Source organism: Hylobates moloch, unplaced genomic scaffold (genome assembly GCF_009828535.3).
Source record: "Hylobates moloch isolate HMO894 unplaced genomic scaffold, HMol_V3 SCAFFOLD_29, whole genome shotgun sequence".
Classification (NCBI taxonomy): Eukaryota; Metazoa; Chordata; class Mammalia; order Primates; family Hylobatidae; genus Hylobates; species Hylobates moloch.
In genome coordinates, this window is record NW_026652304.1 from 2,975,950 (window position 1) to 3,001,350 (window position 25,401).

The following is a 25,401-nucleotide window of genomic DNA, read 5'->3' on the forward strand; positions in this document are numbered from 1 at the left end:
GGAAAGAAGGAAGGAAGGAAAGACAGGAAGAGAGAGGAAGGAAAGAAGGAAGGAAGGAAAGACAGGAAGAGAGAGGAAGGAAGGAAGGAAGGAAGGGAAGAAAAGAAAAGAAAAGAAAGAGTTCATTAAGGGCTTTGGTTTTCCTGAGTTGTACTTGACTACAAGTGTACACAATGCTCTAGAATCTGGTGAGCTGAGAAGTGTTCTTGAATATATTTAAGGATTCGAAAGCAAGCATTGCCTATAGACAGGCCAAAGAAAATGAACTTTGTCTACCAAGATCTTCAGCTAAACTCCTAGGGATCCTTCCATGTCTGGCTTGGGGGCTGAGTTAGCTATGGCTCTGCAGAGGTCACAGATTACACAGAATATTCTGAAGTAACGCAGTACTAGAGAGATGTGCATTTGCTTGAAGACAGAAAAATCTTTTACTAGAAGGAAGCTTACCTTAAAAGTGTTTTTTGGAACTTGTATGCATGATGATTTGCCCTTTTGGAGAGGATGCTAAAGGTTAATTTTCTATGGCATAAGAACTGCAGATACATGCCAAAATTCTATTCCCAGACCTAAATTATATAATCAGAAATAGGGCATCCAAACTGAACATCAAATAGTCTTGCTTTCCGGCCGACTATGAAAAAAATCAGTTTCAATGTTTGAAGTAGGTGTTTGTTTATATAATGCACCCAACCATGACTGCCAAACACAGTAATTAAATGCTTTTACAAGTGAGAAATCTTGCCAGAATATGCAATTTGAAGGGGGAAATAAGCAGAGTTGATATGCAGTAGAAAATACTGAATTATTTACTTCATTCTGCTCAGAAGTAGACACTCATGCTTTCAGTCTACCTGCAGAAATACTGAAAGAGGAATGAGAGCATCAGAAGGTGGCAGTTACTTTATTTAATCTTATCTTTATGTAAAAATGGTACACTTTCTTCTCACTCAAACTTGAAAAATGAGGACTTCTCATCTTCCTGTCGTTATAAAATGACCTGGTTGGAAATGAAATTAAACATCTACAAATAAACAATAGATAACTGTATTTTTCTTTTTCCATTCCTTTAATTATCAACTGATTTTTTCTATTCTCTGATTTCACCTAAATGCTCCTACTGGTGAAATAGAGCATCAATTCCATATAGGCTAATACTTAGAATGAGCAACTAATGGAATATTTTCAAAGGATTCCACTTCTAAGACAATTGTGAAATCATCCTTAATCTCAATTTTCACTCATCTCCATGATCAAACAACATAAATGCTGTCTGGCTTCCCCTGGGAACTTAACATAACATCAAGGAAAGCAGAGCAGGTAGCAGCAATTGCTAGACTTTGCACTGGACTTCCAAGCACCTAGTAGCATTAATTTATTCACATGAACATCCATGGAATCAGGCTCTAACTTTCTCCACAGTATAGACAGAAGGAGGGAATACTTGCACAGCAGATAAAAGGTGAGTTAGGTGGGGGAAATATTGGGATTAAGACTTACGCATTTTCTTTTTCCATTACCCAAATAGCGGTTCTTTGATAACATCTGCATATTTTTTTGTGTCCTGGAGAATAACTTCTCTACTATCAGGGACCCCTTGGCCCAGGGGGCCACCACCAGCTCTTGACTGGCCTGCAGCACAAGGCTTCTAACTTGTCATCCCTTTACCACCCCACTTTCTGTAATTCATTCTCACCCAATAGCTAGTGAATCTTCAGAAAGCTGAACTGGATTCCATCACCCTCCTGCTTAAAACCCATAAATATAGTCCCATTGCATTTAGAATAAAAACCAAACTCCTTAACATGGTCTGCAAGGCTGTGCAAGAGCTAGTCCTCATCTCTCTCTCTCCAACTCCATCCCCACTCCTCACTGCCTCCAGCCTTGCTGGTTTTCCATTCATTCACTCTTTCATTCATGTCCCAACTTCATGTAGGACTTCCCTAATCTTCTCCTGTGACTAAAATGTAATCTCTTAGAGCATCCTGGTCTCTTTATGCATAGCGCTGATCACAATTTAAAATAACATACTTGGGGTTTTTTAAACTGTTATCTTTCAGCTCCACTAGACGCTAAGCTTCTTGCAGGTGTCACTACCAACGTAACCACTGTCTCCTCAACACTTACTACAGTGCCCGGCTTATGGAGTCCTTCCATAAATGTTGGCTCAGAGTGAGCAAGAGAGTTCTGACTTGACCAATTCCTCAACAGTCTGGGGCACTGGTTCCTTCTTACCCATAATGGCTCTGCCCTTTCCTCTTTAAAGGAATATTCTAGGACGGAGGAAAAAGAAGCAACATATGGTGTGGATGCAGTGAACAGGGAACACTTCTACACTGCTGGTGGGAATGTAAACTAGTACAGCCACTATTGAAAATACTGTGGAGATTCCTTAAAGAACTAAAAGTGGATCTACCATGTGATCCTGCAATCCCACTACCAGCTATTTACCCAGAGGAAAAGAGGTCATTATTCAAAAAAGATACTTACACACGCATGTTTATAGCAGAACAATTCACAACTGCAAAACTGTGGAACCAATCCAAATTCCCATCAATCAATGGGTGGATAAATAAACTGGTGTGTGTGTATATATATATATATATATATATATGATGTATATATATATATATATATATATGATGGAATACTATGCAGCCATAAAAAGGAATGAATTAACAGCATTTGCAGTGACCTGGATGAGATTGGAGACTATTATTCTAAGTGATGTAACTCAGGAATGGAAAACCAAACATTGTATGTTCTCACTGGTATGTGGGAGCTCAGCTATGAGGACGCAAATGCCTAAGAATGATACAATGGACTCTGGGGACTTGGAGGGAAAGAGTGGAAGGGGGGCAAGGGATAAAAGCCTATAAATATGGTGCAGTATATGCATGGGTGATGAACTTACTCATGTAACAACAACAACAATAATAAAATAAAATAGAAAAAGAAGCAACATAAGCGTTAACATTATGCATTTCCCTCAGCCAAATGGACTACTATGTGGGGTCAACAACCAACAGACCCTTTAGCTATCTATGTGTGCTCATGTGGCCCAGGGTTTCCCCACTCTTCCCAGGATAAATAGGGAACCCCAAAGTTTTGCTGAATGAGCACAAGAATGCAAAAGCATTTTTTATTACCCTTAGTTCTAGGACTGACTTGTTGGTACAACTCCAGGGGGCGCCCATGCTCAGATTTGTGGCCAGCACTGGTAGCGCGTGCTGCAGCTGTGTAGCGTAGGTGGCCGCCCTGCTCAGGGCTTCGATGTTATGCTTCCGGGTTAGCCTTCCATCTCTGTGCCTTGTTCTTAGGTTTACTCTTTATTACAAATGCAACATTTATCTTACACATGGCTTTAAAAATATGAACAAATATGAACAAAATAGAACATATTCCTTATAAAGTCAATGAAATAAAGGTCAGTGGAAGGCTATGAAAAGAAAAACATGTGTAAGTTGATTTTTTTATTAGAAAAAACCCCACAATGTTACTGATTTTTGAAAATTGATTCCTCATTGTTTATTTACTTTGAAAATATAAACACATGTGAAAATACTGTATAATCAATATTTTTCTTCTATCAAAATCCATGGGGCTTATGAAGAAAAATAAACAATTATCTCATTGAGGACCAAGGGTAAAAATTAATAAAGCCACTGTTTTCTTTAAGTACAAAAATCCCTTAGTTATCCCAGGAATGGTTTGAAAAGGAAATTAGAAATACATTTTAGGATCAAAATCTGGGTTACGGCAATGTCCACATGAAGAGCATTTTTGGTAAGGACCTGCTTGAAATTTAAGAATCATTCTTGGCCAGGCACGGTGGCTCATGCCTGTAATCCCAGCACTGTGGGAGGCCGAGGTGGGTGGATCGCCTGAGGTCAGGAGTTCAAGACCAGCCTGGCCAACATAGTGAAACCCTGTCTCTACTAAAAATACAAAAAATTAGCTGGGCGTGGTGGCAGGCGCCTGTAATCCCAGCTACTCGGGAGGCTGAGGCAGGAGAATCACTTGAACCTGGGAGGTGGAGGTTGCAGTGAGGCACGATCATGCCACTGCACTCCAGCCTGGGCAACAAGAGCAAAACTCCATCTCAAAAAAAAAAGGAGTAATTCTTTACATGGCTTCACAGGATGATGCCGAAAGGACTAAATAGACAGTTCCAGTAACTTTGACATTGAGTAAGGTATTAAAAGTAATTTAGGCAAAAATCTAACCCCAAAGAAAGTCGCATTATTTTATCCATTAGCTAAAGGGTTAATTCTCCCCACAGACCGAAGCCGTATGGGTTCAAGCTGATGCAATTATAAGGGAGTTAGACATCAAACTAGGTCAGAGAATGACCTTGGTAGGCAATCAAAAACCATCTCAGAAGCCTCTTCAACCCCCCATCTATCCAGGCAAAAGTCATCTTTTCTCCTCGCTCCTACTCATTCTGTACAACAAAAACACATCCCAGCTATCTACAGTGATGTATCTTCAAGGCTTTCTTCCCTCTCTATTTGATGGCTAGCTCTGAGTCAGGAGCCTCCTTTTGTCTTTCCTGAACCCACAGTGGGGCTGTGCAAATGTTTGAGTTAAAAAATGAACATCAGTGTTTACAGGGATCTTATTTTAGGCTTTCCTCAGAACTAAGTAGGGGAGAAACAAAGAAAAGCCTGCAAAAAAAGGCCCAAGTTAGACTGTTTAAAAATCAATCCAGATTAACAATGGCATGGAGTCATCACCGCAATAAAATGCAAAGATGACGGCCAGATACTTGAGCTACATCACTCACAGTAATTCAGCTGCCATTTTATTTATATTTAAGGTCAAATAAGACAAACCTTGTTTTGTATTACTTTGTACAAAGCCGGGGGACTACAGTGAATTTTACATTTTGTATCATCAGAAGACTAAAATATTTTTCCAGAAACAAATCAAAATTTAAATAAGTGAAACAGGACATTTTTAACCTTTACCATACTCTGCCCTACAAATAATCAACTTATTTTCAGTGATTACACATAAAGCACTCCGGTTTTAAAGTCCTTTGTGCTAGAGTTTCAGGTCCGGCCTGATTAGGAACACTGCGCCCAGCTGAGTGGAATGTGGAACTCCTACTTGGTCACCGGCCAGCAAGACTCCATGGCAACCACTATGTTTCGACAGATCAAAGGAGAGCTGAGCACTCAGGAATTGTCTCAGACTACCCAATTATAGACACTACACTTAATATGAGTACACTTTCTCTAATGGACCATTAAATTTTATTGTAGAAGAACTCAAAATATCATGTACAAAAAATCCAGAAACTTACCAAGGGAACTGTTGGCTCTCCAAGAAAACCACCATTCCTTTTTTTTTGGAACTGGACTATAGGGAGTTGAAAAATCTTTGAGGGAGCCATAAAGAATCCAATCACTTTTCACTTTGTTTAGATGGTGAAGGCTAGCTGTTGAAGGCTCCCATGATAATTTTGTGTTCTGTTTTTAGCAGAAGTTACAGGTAGGGCAGCCAATGCTTTATGTCTGCTTTTGGCAAGTACAAGCAACAGTGAGTTTCTCACTTCAGGCTATGTGTGGGCACGTGAAACCTTCACTAATTCAAAGAAAGGTTTCACGGCCAACAGCAACCAGCTTAGAAAAATAGCAATGAGACTTTCAGCATCAATCTTCACTTTCATATTCCTGGAAAGACCTATTTGTACATATTTTAGCCACCCTTGTATACAAGAGAATCTTCAAACACTTCTGCTCTGAATTCTTTTTTATACACACATCTTACAAAAAGACAAGAGGCCTTGAACATTTTTATACCTGCTGATGGGCTAGAAAAGCTTTTAAAGGAATAAGTAGCACTCTACCACAAGAAGACAGTATTTTTACTTGTGACTGTTGATGGATTCACTATCCCTTGTAGTTCTAAAGGAGAGTCACCTCTGCTTTTCACAGTTTCATTTCTTTGCAGACTTCTGAATTCAGCTTTTCTAAAAGTTCTCTAGCAGCATAGAGGGTGTGTGAGGAAAACCAGGTAATATTATTTCCTAGGCAATTTTAATGCAAATTCAATGCAGGAAAATATTCCTGCTTGAATTAATAAAACATTGTTTAGCCAAATCTGTTGCAAATAGGAAAAAGTAGACGGCTATAAATAAAAGTAATAAACCACAGGAGGCTGTCATTGGATTCTGTACTTCAGACTACTATTTTCCAAGATACCTTATAATCCTAAATTGTAACAAACAGAAGTATGTTCTGCCTCGAACCCCATTTTACTGTCATATTAAGATAACATAATGCTGTTTAGTACATATATGTTGAAAACACAAGACTTGGTTGAACAGATAATAGAAACAGCCCTTTTAGAGTCAACCCTCAGTCAAAGACTAAGTATCCACTAAACCACATGTAGAAATTCTTTTTAAAAAAATTATGTCCACAGCCATATATTTAAAAAGACTGGAGAGCAAACATTTTAGGGATGCTAAAAACTTGAAATATTAGTAGTTAGCTAACTAAAGGTGATGCAGACCCAACCCTAATATACGTTTAGACAGGCCCAGTTTTCATGCTATATGATTTAAATAGCTTGGCATCCCTAAGCATTGTACACACACACACAAAAATACACACATACCCCTTTTTGGAGAAAATTTAAAAATCTTATCAGGCGGGCGTGGTGGCTCACACCTGTAATCCCAGCACTTTGGGAGGCCGGCGGGTGGATCACAAGGTCAGGAGATCGAGACCATCCTGGCTAACATGGTGAAACTCCATCTCTACTAAAAATACAAAAAAATTAGCCGGGTGTAGTAGTGGGTGCCTGTAGTCCCAGCTACTCGGGAGGCTGAGGCAGGAGAATGGTGTGAACCCGGGAGGCGGAGATTGCAGTGAGCCGAGATTGCGCCACTGCACTCCAGCCTGGGCGACAGAGCGAGACTTCATCTCAAAAAAAAAAAAAAAAAAAATTATCAATGCAGCTGGTATGATGGCAACTGTATGAAGCTAGAAGACAAGATATCTTGATTCCAATTCAGTCTCTGACATGAACTTGCTGTGCACGTTTGATGGTATTGCCAGCTCTCTCTGGATGGCAATTTTCTCATCAGGAACATGAGATATTTAGGAGTAGGTCTTTTCTGTGTCTGCAATGAACACCTAGGTACTGCAGAGGTGAGCAAAGGGAGTGGTAGAGACACCGGGCTCATTGGTTATCTGATCCTGCCCCAAGCAGAGAAGATGGAGCAAGCTGGCAAACAGACGCAAGTTAGCGATGAACGAACCAACACAGCCGAAGCAGAGGGAGTGTGGGATGGGGAAGTGACAGGAGCTGCAGCTGGACAGTCAGACCATGGAAACCCTTGAGGGTGGGAGACAGTGTTATCCTGTGGCGACCTCAGTGTAATGAGAGGAAGGCCAAGTTTATGCTTGTTCCTAAACTCTCTTCCCTGGGCGCCATTCCAACCTGAATGCATCAGTTGACTTCAGACAACCACAGCTCCACTGGATTGCAGAAAGTGGAACATCTGACCCTTTTAATACATTTTGTCCAGGAAGCTGCATTATATTTATAGAACTTGCCTCTTTTCATCCAGAGTACTGCCAGGGTAGAGGAAGGACTCAGAAGAAACCACGTATCTCTCTTGCTATGCTTTTGTTTTTTAACAGGAAATTGTTGTCTAAACGAGAGCATTTCCACTGTGGAAAGACATGAAGGGGACATCAGACCACCTACTGGATAACCATTCCACAGGAGAGGTGGAGGCAAGGCCCCATCGTGGGCAGATGGCTCAGTGAGGCCAAGTTTATACATTATGGATTCCTTTAGCCTTAACTGTGCCTTCCCCTTATGACTGAGCTCCTGTGGGCTTCCCATGCTACCCCAACCAACTCCCCTGGTTGGCCAAACCATAGAGAATAAAGGGACAAATGCCAGAAGCAGCTGGGAATTTTACCATTGATTCTATAGTTGACAGAAACCAGAGCATTTCCCCAAGAGCCTGTGCTGATGCAGTAAAGAAATTGAAAAAAAAAAAAAAGTCCCCTGCTCAGCCTTCACATTAATATTTTTATTTTATTTTATTTTTTTTGAGACGGAGTCTCGCTCTGTTGCCCAGGCTAGAGTGCAGCGGCGCAATCTCGGATCACTGCAATCTCCGCCATCTGGGTTCAAGCGATTCTCCTGCCTCAGTCTCCTGAGTAGCTGGGACTACAGGCACGTGCCACCATGCCCAGCTAATTTTTTGTATTTTTCGTAGAGACAGGGTTTCACCGTGTTAGCCAGACTGGTCTCGAACTCCTGACCTCATGATCCACCTGCCTCAGCCTCCCAAAGTGTTGGGGTTACAGGCGTGAGCCACGGCATTCATTACTAAATCAAATCATTACCGCCTTGATACAGGCAGGAAGAAAAGTTCTATTTTTTTCTATTATATTAGCTTTCTCTTCTAATGACATAGTGTTTTGGGGAAGAGTGGGTGACAATAGAGGGAAGAAGAGCGATAATTTATTTAAGTAACTTGCAACCTGCAAACAGATTGTGTTCTAAATCATTCTGAGCCCAGACTTCAAGTCTGGAACCCAGTTTCTCACAGATCATGCATAAGGATAAATGTGTTCCCAGATCACCTATATTGGTCTATTTAACTTGGGCACTAAATACCCCAAGGAGCCTGTTCTCCCGGTTACAACCTATCTCCACCCAGCTGTCCTCACCAGCAGCTTGGAAGCCATTCTCAGCAGCCCGATTATTGGCCTTATTGTCATCTGGCTCTGTTCCCACAGCCTATGTCTAAATCCTAAAGACAAAGGAATGCAAAGCAGAAAGTAACAGAGTAATCTGATAGAGTAACTGTCAATTAAAACTCCCCGAGATAGAAGCATCTCCACTGATTCTGCGATGAATGTGGTATGATTCTTGCACATATCCCAAAGAACAAAGCCCCAGTTGGCCCAGGGCGGGCTCTCGTGCTTGAGTGATTCTAGACGGCGCTGTCAGCTGAACTGCCAGCAACTGCCAGTCAAGGAGATTCAGCGACCTGGACCAGAGAAGAAGACATCACCACAGCCCTTCACAACACGAGGCATCCCCACCACGGTGCCATGAAATGCCTTGAGGAACTCTGAAGAAGGAGGGAGAGTCTGCAATAGTGTGTAGGGATAAGAGCCAGAGACTCACAGATTATATTCAGAATTTGTTTTATTTGGAGAATAAAAAGAATGCCACAATGAAGTACAATGGCCCATTTTAATGGCGCTGTTGGTTTCTTACCCAGCGTTTGTTCTCTACTTCTCCCCAAGGTAACCACTTCCTTGTTTCTTCTACACGTAGTCATACGGCGTAGCTGGAGCTAAGCCATCCCTAGCCCTAGAGGTGGATCCTGCCGGATCTAAGCCCATCAGTGTGGGCGTTGAGTACAGTTACTGCCCTTCATGATGTAAGTGGCCACATCAGATCAAAAGAAGGGACGACATGTATTGAATGGCTGTGAAGAGGTTTCTGTCTCCTGGTGCACATGGACAAGGGAACCTCTTATTCCCTTTGTGGCTAGTAGACATCTTGTGACCAGTAGACATCTTGTGACCACTTAGGGGAAACTGCCTGAGAAAGAAGCCAACCCCACGGATGGTAGAGCAGAGAGATGGGAAGAAACTGAGTCCTCAGTGATGTTTCTGAGTCACTGAACCAATGAGTCTTACAGGCTGTACTCCTTCAAGACTAATTTACTCATTTCTGTTTGTTTTACCAAATTTGAGTAAGAGTTGCTATTACAGTACAAAGTGTTCTGATAAAGTACCAATGAAAATATAAACCTGGAGATGGAGAGTGGGAGATAAAAGGTACGATAGATATGAATGTGCTTTGAACATTAGTATAGAAAGTGCCAGCCAGGCACGGTGGCTCACACCTGTAATCCCAGTACTTTAGGAGGCCAGGGAGGGCGGATCACGAGGTCAGGAGTTCAAGACCAACCTGGCCAATATGGTGAAACCCCGTCTCTACTAAAAACACAAAAATTAGCTAGGCGTGGTGGCGCGCACCTGTAGTCCCAGCTGCTCAGGAGACTGAGGCAGAAGAATCATTCGAACCCAGGAGGTGGAGGTTGCAGTGAGCCAAGATCATGCCACTGCACTCCATCCAGCCTGGGCAATGGAGTGAGACTCCATCTCAAAAAAAAAAAAAAAAAGAGAGGCAGAGAGAGAAAGAAAAGAAAGTGCCTGAAAAATCTCTAGTCCTTTCTTCCTGCAAATACACTGAACCATAAAAATAAAAATTTGAACTTTAGAGTATGTCTTCATTGCGCTATAAATCTAAGATACAAAAGATGCGCCATTTGCTCTAAATGGTTCATTTGTGAGCCACATTTTCCTGAATCAAGAGACCGCATTATTTAAGCCATTTGCTAAACAACTGTTCAGTGTATGAGAATAAGCAAAACTAAATAACTTGCCTTTAAGGCTAAAATCTGGTGGTAGGGGGCAGAGGATGAATTCTCTCTATATAGAAATGTAAACATTTAATGTTTAAAATCAATATTCTCAAAACATGGATAATTTGTTTAATTGGAGGTCTGAATGAACCTATAATAATTGGAAATAATTAGAAGAAAAAGCTTTCTTGGCTATCTTTCAAGATGGTCAGAAGAACGATCATGGGGGAAGAAAAATAACGTGTTCAATATCTCACAGCAGGTCAGCAGGTCATGTCAACAAACCTCTTCCCATCTGTTTTCTTGTGTACTCTAAAGTGACCCCACGAGTATCATCATAATTTTCATAAGTGCTTTAAAGTTCTTCAGATAGAAAAGCTCATGTTCATAAGATATCATAAAACATAAAAAGCTTTGAAATTTTCTGTCTAAAAAATACATAGTTGAGACTTGTCTCTAGGTGTAGGAAGTGGTAGAACAGTTCATTGAGTTTCAGAGGAAAAAGCTTTGCACCCCCGTGAGAATGCAGCGTTTTACTATTCTCTTCACAGCCTCACCGGTTCCTGCAAGCACAGACAGAACACACTTAAAGATGGAGCTTGGGCCGGGCGCAGTGGCTCATGCCTGTAATCTCAGCGCTTTTGGAGGCTGAGGTGGGCGGTCAGGAGTTCGAGACCAGCCTGGCCAACATGGTGAAACCCCATTTCTACTAAAAACACAAAAATTAGCCAGGTGGGGTGGTGCACACCTGTAATCTCAGCTACTCGGGAGGCTGAGGCAGGAGAATCACTTGAGCTTGGGAGGCAGAGGTTGCAGTGAGCTGAGATCGTGCCACTGTACCCCAGACTGGGCGACAAAGTGAGACTCTGTCTCTAAAAAACAAAACAAAAAAACAAAAGATGGAGCTTGTTCCAAAACACTCTTTGTAAATGGTTGTTTATTTCTACAGGAAAATCTGTTCTGGGTTCCAATGGTATATATATGGTTCCTAGCCCTGCTTAAAAATGCTTTTTAGCTCAACATGTTCCTCAAATGCGGGAGCTGACCAAAGGTTATCAATGTTTTCTAGAAGAATGTGTTGAAGATACCAGAAGGAAACCATACTGGGAAGATCAGGAGCTGACTGACAGGAGGAGAAAAAAATTTCCTTATCCCCTGCCTTCTCTCCTTCAACCTAACATTATCCGCAATTTGGGTTCTCGCCTTGGGATATATGGTGAGGGTATATCCACAGGACCTACGATCCTGTGGTCCTGTGGTCCATGACACACTCTTCTGAACTATCGGCCTCTCCCTCCCCTCCCTCAGGCCCTCATTCTGACTATCTCCTCATCCTTCTCTCGGGATCCTGGTCTCTACCTTATTGTTTATTTCAAATCATTCCACCTAAGCTCTTGCCAAAAACAAATAAGAATTCTTGGGTCTCAGAGTTTCAAAATTAAAATGGGGATAATACATAAATTTTTCAAATGTTCAAGTGCTACATAATCATAAGGTGCTTCTGTTATTGCTCTGATACACACATGAAGCTCCCCTGAATCATTCTTATACATGGTTACTGATTTCCGTATCACTATAGTTTCACATCTAATAGGCATATCTCTGAACTCTAATATAAGATACATGGCCTAATAAAGAATGTTTACACCACATTCTCTAGTTGCAGGAACCACTCCAGAACATGGTTTTTGTCCACAAATATTGGAATTTCAGTGTTTACAGGGACAATGGGAAGAACATCAGTAATGGAAACTGGCCCCCAGATGGCCCTAACTGTATTTCAGGCACAGGATGAGTTAAATAGGCTCTGTGTGCCTGAAGACTTCACATGCATAGCTTTATGTCTAACAAGGAAAGAATCCACTCCGAAATGTTTTTCAAATGAACTTTTGGGAAAAAAAAAAAACCCTGGCTTAAGTGGAAGATTGCCTGCATATAACATCTGTTGTATATATGCATGGCTTTACTGACTGAATCCTGATTTGTTCTCAGTCTTTCTCTATAAAAATCCTAATCTTGAAGGTTCAAATGTTCTTAAAAACTTTTTGAAGATTTTCTTCGGAATGTTGTTGACAGAGACATTTTGCTGGATTCTAATGGTAGTGAGCGCTAGGCCAGCCTATGCCCTACACTGGCCAAGGCTTCTTCTAGCATCATCATGTAGACAAGGCGAGTGAGACCGAGGGCCCAAAGCAACACATTCAAATTCACTCACGGAACCACGCATTCCATTCCAGGGGAGGAAACCTTTCCTGAGCTGAAGGATCCAGTTTCCACTATTCACTCCCCCTCCTTGACCCCAAGAAGGAAGAATGCCATTCTCCTTGGAAAAGGCCCTTCCAAAGGATCTCCCAGCACAGTTCAATTTAGCAACATTAAGCCTGGCAGATCAATGAGACATCTTTCATCCGTAGGTAAGTATTTCCACAAACACCTTTTTCTATGTAGGCAAAACGCTGCCAAAATTAATAATATGTCTTTTGTTTAGAAATAGACTTTGTGCAAATGCACTGAAACGTGACCAGGATAAAACATACACATTGGCAGGTGAGACTTACCTACAACTTGTTCCAAATAATTTTTCTTCCACCAATGCCTCTATGGTTTAAGAAGAGGCCTTCAAAGCTCCAGTTGGAATTATAAATAAAGTATGGAGTTTTTAACAACTGGCTCTGAGTATGAGATGCTTAAATAAACTAAGAAGCCCATACTTAATGAAATTATTTTGTCAACTGCAAGATGCCACAGTTTTCTCTCTAGAAGAGCCCTTCCTCAGACATATTTTTAGAGCATCGTCCTCTCCATCAGACTTTCCAAAGGAAAAATTTGGTAGGGAGGAGAGAAGAATTTATGTGGATTGGAGAGGCTAGAAAGAAACATGTAAATCCACCTGAGAAAAATTTACACCTGGAAGATAATTATCATGAAAAAATTAGAATGGTTCCTCATTTAGTGTGTTAACTCTAAGAGAATAAAACATATTTCTATATGGAGCCATGTTTTAAGGTTTCTCGGAGTTTAAAAGACAGTTTTATCAAACATATTGGAGAGTAAAATTACTTAGTTATAAAATTTACCCTGTAATATTCTTCACATTAAGAATTATGAACAGGCCAGGCATGGTGGCTCATGCCTGTAATCCCAGCACTTTGGGAGGCTGAGGCAGGCAGATCACTCGAGGTCAGGAGTTCGAGACCAGCCTGGCCAATACGGTGAAACCCAGTCTCTACTTAAAAAAAAAAAAATTATGAACAAAGACATTTGGGCTAATTGCCAATGTACACACCTTGGAAAACCTCTGTATCTGAAACCAACTTAACTTATTTTTATTGATTTATTATGAATGCATGTGAAGTTTCTTAATTTTGTATCAAAAAAGTTTGTGAGTAGTTACGTGTAAGGCACTGGACTGCGTGCCATGCATAAGACCTAGTCCTGCCTTTAAATTACTTTAGTCCATTAGAGCAGGAATTAACAGCACTCAGGAAAAGCAACCAAGTAGGTATTTCAAGCAGAGTTTTTAAGATCACAAAGCAGTGTCAAGAGGCAATATATAATTAAAATTGCTAAATGAATTGTTCAGAGGCTAACTGATACAGCAACTTAGAGGCAGGGGCAGATAAAATCAGGTTGCAGTAATTTAAAAAGGAGAAGGAATCTGAACTGAGTTTAAAAGGATAGATAAGGTCGAGATAATAATATTACTGCCGCTGCTGCTCCATAGCTCCATTTGACAGTCTGCCAAGGGCCAGGCACTCACTATGGCAGGCATTGTATACATACGCTCTGATATTCACAACTAAACTGAAATGAGCTTAGCATCATGCTTTTGTAGGTGAGGTTGGCAAATAACTTGCCTGAGGCCTCCCAGTGAAGAGGTGAGCTGTGATCCACATCCGGGTCTAGCTGACCCCAGAGCCCACTGTGTTCCTTTCACACTGACTCCAAGGAGCAGAGAGAGTTCTGGTTGTACCCAAAATACTTTTTAGAACACTTGAATTAAAACCTTAAAAAACAAAAATGCCTTGGAGCTTACAGAGCAAGCAACAACATGTCATTGTAGGGTTTAGACCAGACACCTGACATAATTAACTCAGCACTTTGAGTGGACCAGCCTGGTGGACTGAATGAACAGGAGGTTCACGAGTTCAGAGAAACAAGAGAGAGAGACAATCCAGTCCCAACACGGGTGCAAGCAGCATGGCTGGGCTGCGTGCACATCTCACAGCTGTGAAGATGATACTGGGCTTGGGGTTGCAGTTGGGTATTTAGACCTCAAACTGTTTCAAAAACTGCCAGTTGCATGAGTTATGCAGTGACTTAGATTTCTGCAAGCTTCAGGTTCCTAATCTGTAAAATCCAATTAATGATAACTGCACAAGGCTAAAAGAATTAAGAAATAATATATAGCACGTAGCTTATCATAAATGTGCAAATGTTAGCTTTTTGCCTTCTGAATGCAGTGGAAATGAAAAAGCAGAGATGAGACAGCTGGTAAGGTAAATGCAGTGAGATTTGCTGACAAATTTGATATTAAGGGCAGGGTGAGGAGCAGGGAGGAGGAAAGGAGAGAGATGTCAAACACGGCTTAGAAGTGATGTGGCTGTACTAAAATCCCTTCATTTCCTCAAAGAGGAGAGTTAGGAGTTAGAGGTAGCTTTAAGAACATGTGATCACAGAGGTGACTGGAAGTCGTCAATTGAGAAGACTTAGAAATGAGGGCAGGGGCTTAGGAATTAAAGGGAAACCAGAAAGAAATGATTTGGCAAGCGTTTGACTAAGAGTCTGGTTGCTATATTCCATTTATGAGGACCCGGGAAATTGCTGAACTCCGTTTATCTTTGAATGACTATGCTTTAGAAATCAAAAGAATGTACACGAAGTTACAACACTGTAAGAAGCCAGGCCCCACATTTTTTTTTTAAGACAAAGAATATTAAAAGAAAATACTCGCCTTAATACAGGACTTAAGATCAATTGCAATTCCATGTCTTTCTATTTTAAAACACAATGATTGCTTTAATACCCTACTTAACTCTAAAAGTTTTTATCACAGATGTAATCTTCCTCTAGAACAGGCTTTCCTGTGGCACAGAAAAGGCATGACGGTATAATGCAATAAAACACAGATTTCTTAAGTATGCCTACCCTGGACAATGCAACTGAAATGAGGATGGCTGGGATCTGGGATGAGACAGGAAGAAAAGAGACAAGGCGGAGGGGAGCTAAGGTTGGCTGTAGCTCAGTCAACATGAATGTAGGCTTTGATTACCTAAAGCCTAAAGGTGGGTAATTTTGTTTTATTGACTTCTTAAGCTTGGGGAATCTGGTCCAGTGCTTCTACAAGTTTTTCAAATATCACAACTAAATGTCTGTTCCAGACACTGGATTTCTTATCTACAGCTGCTAAAAGCAGATCTGGCACTACTGGGCGCATCTGGTCCTTTTGACATTTTAGGTGACAGTCTTTCTGTGCCTATTAGAGATGGTCCCTGAGCAAGCCCCTGGTGGGTCTATCCAAATTGATCATCAGTTACAGATGTTAAGAACATGAGACATCCATGATTCTGTACTGCATGGGGCTATGATATTCTATCTGGTTTTTGAAGTACAACAATGATCTTGTACCTAGCTTTATAACAAGTGAATAACTTGCTAACCATTATGCATCTAAAACATAGCCTTGAAACATATTAAGGGAAAATTGATACAACTAAAAGCAAATACTGATAATCTACCAACACAAGGAGAGCTCTAAAGCAGCTCTCTCAGAAAATGACAGGTCAAGTTGAAAAGTTAAGGATGTTGATGATCTGAATAACAATTAAACAATTTTGAATTAATTAATAATTATACCCAACCAACAGAAAATAAGCAGTATTTTCAAAGACACAGCCCTTTCACAAGCGAAGCCCATTTCTTTCTAACTGCTTTGGTACCCTACATTTCAGATTAATTTCTAATTTATTGGCAGAAGCCTTTTATCTTTGCCTTCATATCCTTCACAGTACTTAGCTCGGTGCTTTCTACAAAGCAGAAATTCTTGATCATCCCACACAGGTCACTTTCAATGAAGTTATCAATAAGAACTTCGGCTAAGTAATTTTATGCCACTTCTCTTTGAACCATGTGTTGCCTAAGGAGTCCATCAGGATCTGTCAAGTCTTACTAGATTGGAGGTAGTTTGATAGCAAAAGGTCTAAACAAATTTTCACCTTAGAATTTGAGATGACTGAAAGTCATTCTTCATTGGTCCTGGAGCCAGTGCTATAACTAAATGTTTTGGGATACCTATCACTTTTATGCATGGAACACAGAGTCAGCCCAACAAGACAGCAAAAGGCCACGGACTCCCTAACTAGCAAACATGAGGGTTGGTGCCATTACAAGTTACCCAGCTAGAGTGAATGGTACTATTGTATAGAACTTTATCCTCCAAATGGTCTTTCTCTGAGCTCCTCCAACAGGGGCAGAATGCAATTATTGCTTCAATCCATTCATATTTCTTCCTGTAACCCATTTCTGTGTTTGTGCTGGCCACTTCTCTTCGCCATAGTTGACCTTAAATCTGCATTGACCAAACTATCTTCCACAGAACAATATGGTAATACGTTTAAAAACTAAAGTAGTTTAAAGTAGTTTTTAGTAGTTTAAACTAGTAAACTAGTTTAAAATTAAAGGAGTGGTAGCATGAAAGGAGGTGCTCTGTGCTTAATGAAGTTTGGGAAACCCTGCCTATAACACCTCCCTGTTGAACACAGGCCATTCAGGGCAGCATGTAAAGAGTCTGCAGCAACAGAAACCGATTAACCTTACTGAAATCCCAAACTTACTTGACCACGATGTCCCCTTCCCCCTCCTCATTTTCAACAGAAACCTATTACCATAATTCTATAAAACTGAGGACATACTGTCCAAGAGGCTCCTAATTCCTAGTTCCAAGGACAGGAACAGGAGCTACTTCCTTCCTCGTTCCAAAGGTCACCCCTTTGAGAGAAAACAAGTATTTTTTTTAAAACTCATATCTTTTTTCTCTCAAGAACAGTTAGGGACCCCCTCAGATTCTTCACCAGCTATAATTAAAGGGTCTACAATGAAGAAGTCTCCCCCATAAAATGTCTAAGTCCCTATACCACCTTATTCAAACTTCTAGGAGAGTTTTTTTTTTATTGGTTGATTTATTATTTTTTTTATTTTTTATTATACTTTAAGTTCTGGGATACACGTGCAGAACGTGCAGGTTTGTTACGTAGGTATACACGTGCCATGTTGGTTTGCTACACCCATCAACCCATCATCTACATTAGTTATTTCTCCTAATGTTATACCTCTCCTAGCCCCCCAACCCCCCACAGGCCCTGGTGTGTGATGTTCCCTTCCCTGTGTCCATGTGTTCTCATTGTTCAACTCCCACTTACGAGAACATGCCGTGTTTGGTTTTCTGTTCTTGTGTTAGTCTGGTGAGAATGGTGGTTTCCAGCTTCATCCATGTCCCTGCAGAGGACATGAACTCATCCTTTCTTATGGCTGCATAGTATTCCATGGTGTGTATGTGTTACATTTTCTTTTTTTTTTTTTTGAGATGGAATCTCGCTCTGTCACCCAGGCTGGAGTGCAGTGGCACGATCTCAGCTCACTGCAAGCTCCACCTCCCGAGTTCACGCCATTCTCCTGCCTCAGCCTCCCGGGTAGCTGGGACTACAGGCACCCGCCACCACGGCCGGCTAATTTTTTGTATTTTTTAGTACAGACTGGGTTTCATCGTGTTAGCCAGGATGGTCTCGATCTCCTGACCTTGTGATCTGCCCGCCTCGGTCTCCCAAAGTGCTGGGATTGCAGGCGTGAGCCACTGCACCCGGCCATGCGTCACATTTTCTTTATCCAGTCTATCATTGATGGGCATTTGGGTTGGTTCCAAGTCTTCGCTATTGTGAGCAGTGCTGCAATAAACATACGTGTGCATGTGTTTTTAGAGTAGAATGATTTATAATCCTGTGGGTATATACCCAGTAATGGGATTGCTGGATCAAATAGTATTTCTGGCTCTAGATCCTTGAGGAACCGCTACATTGTCTTCCACAATGGTTGAACTAATTTACACTCCCACCAACAGTGTAAAAGCATTCCTATTTCTCTAGGAGACTTTTTTAAAGGAAAAGAGATGTTCAATACTTAGGTAGAGTTAATCTGCACATTTTCTGAATGCTGTAATTCTGTGCATATTTTTGTAACTTCTATATTTGGTTTGTATAACGATTTTAATCTTTACATATTTTTAAAAATCATTTTCATAACACCACCAAGCCAGGCAATAATCAGGAGATTTTGCAATGGAAGAATCTGAAGGAAAGCACTTCAGTGACTTTCTAAAGATCAAACACTGCATTTCCATCCCTGTCCTCTGGCATTCTGCCAACAATTCCCCTGGATGGTTATATTCTTAGCAATGTCTAGCTCAATACAACAAGTTACTTATTCATAATGTGAATCATTTATGCTATAGCCACCAATCATTCTTCTATTAGCTGCCTTACAATAAATCCATCAGCCCCGAGGAAAACACTTACAAGGCCCTGGGACACAGTAGCAAGGTCACCTAGAAGACATGTGAAGGGCTGAGCGGTGTTGATTCCTTCTTGAGCATGCCTTCATCATCTTATTTCTAAGACTTAGAGGTAAAAAGCAGTCATATTTCAATCCCACAAAGCCTTCAGTGTTGAGATTATACAATACCAAGGTACCACAAAAGTAGCAACTGACCTGGGATGGGCTCAGTGTGGGCCTCCTGCACTTGCGCATGAGAGGGCAGTGACAGTGCCTCACTCAGATGGGGATGGAAGAAACTGGAGGGTGATGCCTACCCTCTAGGGAAGAGCGCTGCCTCATAGTAGGGCCACAAGGCACCACGGATTACAGAGCACAGCTGTGCTGAGCAATGGCAAAATCTAGGCTGGAAAACACACCATTTCTAATCTTTGGCGTCTCTAATAAAAGGCACACCACTATCCTGTTATCCCACTCACCAGTGCAAGGGGCTCAGGAAATGCTAGCAAGAACAGCAAAGATCAGGATGCCCTCAGCACCCGGTGCCTGGACGTGCCTTGGAACATGAATGTGCATCTTTCTGTCGCCCGGGCAGTCCTATGCTGTGTGCCCTAAGTGGCAGCTCTGCCCTGATGCCCTTCCATCAAATAACCAGGGTAGGTGAAACCTTGGACAAGAAGGCACACAGAACAAAATGTAGGGACAATTTTGTTCAGAAAATTATCTCTGTATCTATCCATCTAGGAGTTTTTGTAGTACCAAATAAATTAGTCATGTTACAAAGCAAACAGATTATCAATGAGTATGGAAAGGGAAATATTTATTTGATTTTAGGAAAACAGAAGGAACAACTATGGCCATCTAACCTAATAACATGCCATTTCCTTCTTCCTTTGTTGATATAAGCATGCATCTCTCTGATGAGCAGACATACCTATGGACTCATTTACAGAGAAGATCACCATTTCTAAATAAGAAAATATTTACTCTTTTTTTTTTTTTTGAGATAGGGTCTCACTCTGTCACTCAGGCTGGAGTGCACTGGCGCAATCCTGGCTCACTGCAACCTCTGCCTCCTGAGTTCAAGCAATCTTCCCACCTCAGCCTCCTAAGCTAGGACTACTGGAGCTCACCACCACATCCAGCTGAGTTTTGTATTTTTTGCAGAGATGGGGTCTCACCATGTTGCCATATTTCCCAGGCTGGTCTCGAACTCCTAGGCTCAAGCAATCTGCCAGCTTTGGCCTTTCAAAGTGCTGGGATTACAGTCATGAGCCACTGTGCCCAGCCTGTTTACTTTTTTTTTTTTGACATTCAAATGACTGAATCTCACACACACGTGGGGGGTGAGCCTGACCTATGACACAGGTGGGGCCCCATGATGACTTTTGTTGCCCTTGGACAATTTGGCCTTTGTGAGCCTCTTCCTTCAGGAAAAAATATTAAATTAAATTTTACAACTGCATTGGTATAAAGACAAATATAATCCAAGTTAGGTTCCATATTATATGTTCCTTATTACTATGTTCATTTTTTTTCTTCTGTTTTTAAAATAAAGTTAAAACAATTCCACAGGCCACTGAAAGTATCACGGGCCCTGAACACTGTGACTAATGAGTCGGTCAGCTCCAGGCTAGAACCTATTGATTTTCAAGCTACTCAGCATTCTAGTCATAAGTTAGAGAAAAGAACTTCTGGGACTTTCTTGCCAGTAATAAAGATCTGCAGTAAGAAAACCATTGTTTTACCAGTTAGCGAAACACTGACGAACTCTGACACAAGCAAAGTAATCTCGACTCTACTAAAATACTATTTGTCTCTGTAATAACTTTGAGTACTTCAAGAATAGTTCAGTGTTTTAAATATTTATGTCTCCAATAAAGCATTATTATTTTGTGAGTTAAAGGCAAGGCTCTAACCCATTGTTGCACTTAAGCTTTTAATTGTTTTATGTTATTGCTTGGTTAAAAAAAAAAGACGTGGTATAAAATTGAAAGTATAAATCTTTTTCCTTTTTTTTTTTTTTTGAGACAGAGTTTTGCTCTCGTTGCCCAGGCTGGAGTGCAATGGTGCGATCTCGGCTCACTGCAACCTCTGCCTCCCGGGTTCAAGGGATTCTCCTGCCTCAGCTTCCCAAGTAGTGGGGATTACAGGCATGAGTCACCACACCCGGCTAATTTTGTATTTTTAATAGCAACGGGGTTTCACTATGTTGGCCAGGCTGGTCTCAAACTCCTGACCTCGTGATCCGCCCCCCTCGGCCTCCCAGAGTGCTGGGATTACAGGCATGAGTCAGTGCACTCGGCCAAAAATATAAACTTTTTTATCAATAAAAAGTGATACCACTATGCTTACCAGACTAAATTTCTTCATCTATTCCTAACACTCTAGTAAGCATTTGACGTATGATTGAGTGGCAACAGTTTACCATTGCAGGCCTTGACAAATAGTTCATAATGTGGTCAGAGCCTGATAAATTAAAGTACTTAGGAAACAAACAGAGTGAAACAATTGCCTGCACCTAACAGAAAGGCATATCTCCTCTTCCTTCTTTCCCTTTTAGTGTCATTGTGGTTTTTCAAGAACCACCACCACCAAATTAAAATGAGATTTTCAATGTTAAAGAAAAATAAGTTAAAAAATACCACAGAACTTTTCTAGCCAATGAAAAGGATTTAAAATATTACCTAAAGACTAACTCAATAAAACCAGAAGGCCAATAGGAAGAAATGACTCTGAAATGGGTCATGTGCGATTACACTGATTCCATTTTGAGTCTTTGTGTATGTTAATCTGCAGTACACATTTTCTTTAATTTTTATCCTTTGGTAACAGTATTTGTCATTATTCTATACAAAATAATTAAAGACTTTTTTTTTTCTTTTGAGAGAGAGTCTCACTCTATCCCCTAGGCTGGAGTGCAGTGGTGCAATCTTGGCTCACTGCAACCTCTGCCGTCCTGCTTCAAGTGATTCTCCTGCCTCAGCCTCCCGAGTAGCTGGGATTACAGGCATGTGCCACCATGCCCAGCTAATTTTTATATTTTTAGTAGAGATGGGGGTTCACCATGTTGGCCAGGCTGGTCTCGAACTCCTGACCTCAAGTGATCTGCCCACCTTGGCCTCCCAAAGTGCTGGGGTTAGAGGCGTGAACCACTGTGCCTGGTCTAAAGACTGAGAATAGTGTTTTCTGTTTTAAAAAAGACTACAGGGCTGGGCATGGTGGCTGTCACCTGTAATCCCAGCACTTTAGGTGGCCGAGGTGGGTGGTTCACTTGAGGTCAGGAGTTCATGATCAGCCTGGCCAACGTGGTGAAACCCCATCTCTACTAAAAATACAAAAATTAGCCAGGCATGGTGGTGCGTGCCTGTTATTCCAACTACCCCAGAGGCTGAGGCAGGAGAATCACTTCAAATCAGGAGGAGGTTGCAGTGAGCTGAGATCGCACCACTGCACTCCAGCCTGGGTGACAAAGCAAGACCCTGTCTCAAAAAAAGAAAAAAATGACTACAGTAGCTCCTCTAATAGGTGATTTCACTTTCTGCAGTTTCAGTTACCTGCAGTCAACTGTGGTCTGAAAATATTACAGTATTTTGAGAGAGACAGAAACTATATTCACATAACTTTTATGACAGTGTGTTGTTATAATTGTTCTATTTTATTATTCGTTGTTGCTAATCTTTTACTGGGCCTAATGTAGACATGAAAACTTATTATAGATATGCATGTATAGGAAAAACAATTCATATAGAGTCAGTACTATCCATGGTTTCAGGCATCCATGGGGCACTTGGAACATATCCCCCACAGATAAGGGGGACTGCTATACTTGCAAATCGAAAAATGTGACTTACAGAGTACACTTACACAAAAATACCAACAAACTGAAATTATGAATACGTTCAGCTTTTAACATATGTTTCATACTCAAGTGGCAAAAATATGAAAAGAGCTCACTTTTATAGTTGAAACCTTTTCAATGTCTTCACCCACAGACTCTTCTCATCAGTCTTCACCTGTAGTAAAAACAAAAAATAAATTGCTTTTTACTTAAATATTACTTTTTCAGAATTCTCTTAGTGGAACATGGATGAGCTATCAGGGCTAATTTTAAGTTGTTTAAAAGGAAGACTAGATGCCAAAAGGCCAGGATTTTCCCAGGAAAAGGCCATATCATGCTACTGGACTGTAATAGGCCTATAGCAATAATCATAAACATTTCATTAAAAAATGAAAAGATTCACAGGATGTGGTATTAGAAAGTTACTGATGTCCTATCATCCTTGATTTTCCCTTTCCCTTGAAATACTCAGATAATTCAAAAGGAGACTTGAACATACAATAGCTCTGTAAACAGAGGAGTTCAGTGACTTGCCAGAAGCCAGAAAGAATTTCCCCCAACAAAGGAGAGAAAAAACTCGAGGCCATGAAGCAGGGAATGGAAGGAGAGGCCCTGATTTCAATCCTTCTCCACCGCAGCATCCCTAGCTCCAAAACACAAGTCCTCCAACAACTGCCTAAGGCCACAGCCACTCTTCTCTGAGTTCTTCTCACTTTCCAACAGTGCAAGAGAGTTGAAGGGTCGAGCTCATTGGGGTGAGGCTTACATCTGGTGAAATTTGGGGCTGCAGTTTTTCTGGTCACTGTTTTGGTTTTTCTTTTCTTTTCTTTTTTTTTTTTTTGAGACAAAGTTTTGCTCTAGTCTTTATTTTTATTTTTTTGAGACGGAGTCTCGCTCTGTCGCCCAGGCTGGAGTGCAGTGGTGCCATCTCGGCTCACTGCAAGCTCCGCCTCCCAGGCTCACGCCATTCTCCTGCCTCAGCCTCCCCAGCAGCTGGGACTACAGGCGCACGCCACCACACCCAGCTAATTTTTTTGTATTTTTAGTAGAGACAGGGTTTCACCGTGTTAGCCAGGATGGTCTCGATCTCCTGACCTTGTGATCCGCCCGCCTTGGCCTCCCAAAGTGCTGGGATTACAGCCGCGAGCCACCGCGCCCAGCCATTTTTTGTATTTTTAGTAGCGACAGGGTTTCACCATGTTGGCCAGGCTGGTCTCGAACTCCTGATCTTAGGTGATCTGCCGCCTCGGCCTCCCAAAGTGCTGGGATTACAGGCATAAGCCACCGTGCCCAGCCTGGTCACTGTTTTTAAAAAGAAAGAACCGCAGACATTTCAACATTTGCAGAGTTTTAAAATTAAAAAAAAAAAAGGTGCCTAGAAATTTCTCAGCTGAGTATCTTCATGAAGAAAAGTTACTCAAATATATTCCAGTTGATTGAGGGATGAATCAAAAGAAAAACTTCAGAGTGAAAAGGTAGCTACACAATAGCACTGGTGGGGAACATTAAAGGCAGGCACGAATGTGCTAATTATTATTATTATTACACAAACAGCCCAACTAGAGTGCCGGCTTCCAAAATTCGTGAAAAAAAATTAATAAAAAGCTTTACTGCAATCAGCTCCACCTAGGTCTGAAATCCTAGCTCATATGATCAAAAATGGGGAAATGGGTGGCGATAATGAAAATTAGCTCATTTTATTCCACATAGGAGGAGTAAAGACAATGCAGTTTCATTTGTAACACGAGTACTTTTTCATTGAAGAGAATAAAGAAATTAGGTGTTTAAGCTCAGTTAAGTCTGAAATAAATATGATATAGGCAAGACAGAAATAAAAAAAAAAAGCAGGATTCTGTGATTTAAATATTTAAAAACCAGTAGGTGGTTCATTGCAGAATGAAATACTTCATGGGCAGATTTCTGACAAATTTGGTCTTAACATCCAACAAAAAAACTAGAATTATTAGAGGACTATATCACAGAAACGGAAAAGATGAAAAAAATCATGAATACTATATAAAAATATCCTTGTGAATAAATTCAAACATTTCATTAGAAACAGTTTTATAAGGTGATATTTAATTATCAACACTGAACCAAAAATATAAAGGCTAAACAACTAATACATACGGTTTACCTCAAGGATTAGATAATTCCCAAACTATATGAAAAGCTTTCAAGATAGAGGAAAAATGAGGTTCCCCAAATTGATAAAGCCAGCACAAATCTGATAAGGTACAAAGAGAGAAAAGGAAGAGGCATGTTTGACTTAGATAAGATGTAAGAACCCTAAATAAAGTGCTCAGAAAACTCAATTTCTAGTATACAACACATCTCCATAAATAAGGTTTATTCTATAAATATTATATAAATAGATCCATTATGCGCTATCAATAGGTCACAAAAGCTCAACACCTATTCTTATCTTCAAAGATGCCAAAATGGCATGGGGTAAACTCAGCACCTACATATGGTCATCTCTTAGTGTATGGAGAAATAGGATAGTTTGCCATGATTTTTAAGAAGAACTGAAATCAACAGACATTTTTATTAAAAGTCAGGAATAAAAGTCTCACTGTGCAACAGTGAAAGAAAATAA

General features: G+C 40.8%; 1 protein-coding gene across 1 annotated transcript in view; it reads right to left on the reverse strand.

The window, feature by feature from the left end:
• Window positions 1-25,401, reverse strand: part of LOC116463220 (pleckstrin homology domain-containing family G member 1) — a 247,426-nt gene that overhangs the window by 172,653 nt on the left and 49,372 nt on the right. The window contains exon 2 of the mRNA XM_032146223.2: window positions 22,919-22,977. The gene's annotated coding sequence lies outside the window, so the exon portion shown is untranslated. The remainder of the gene's footprint in view (window positions 1-22,918; window positions 22,978-25,401) is intronic.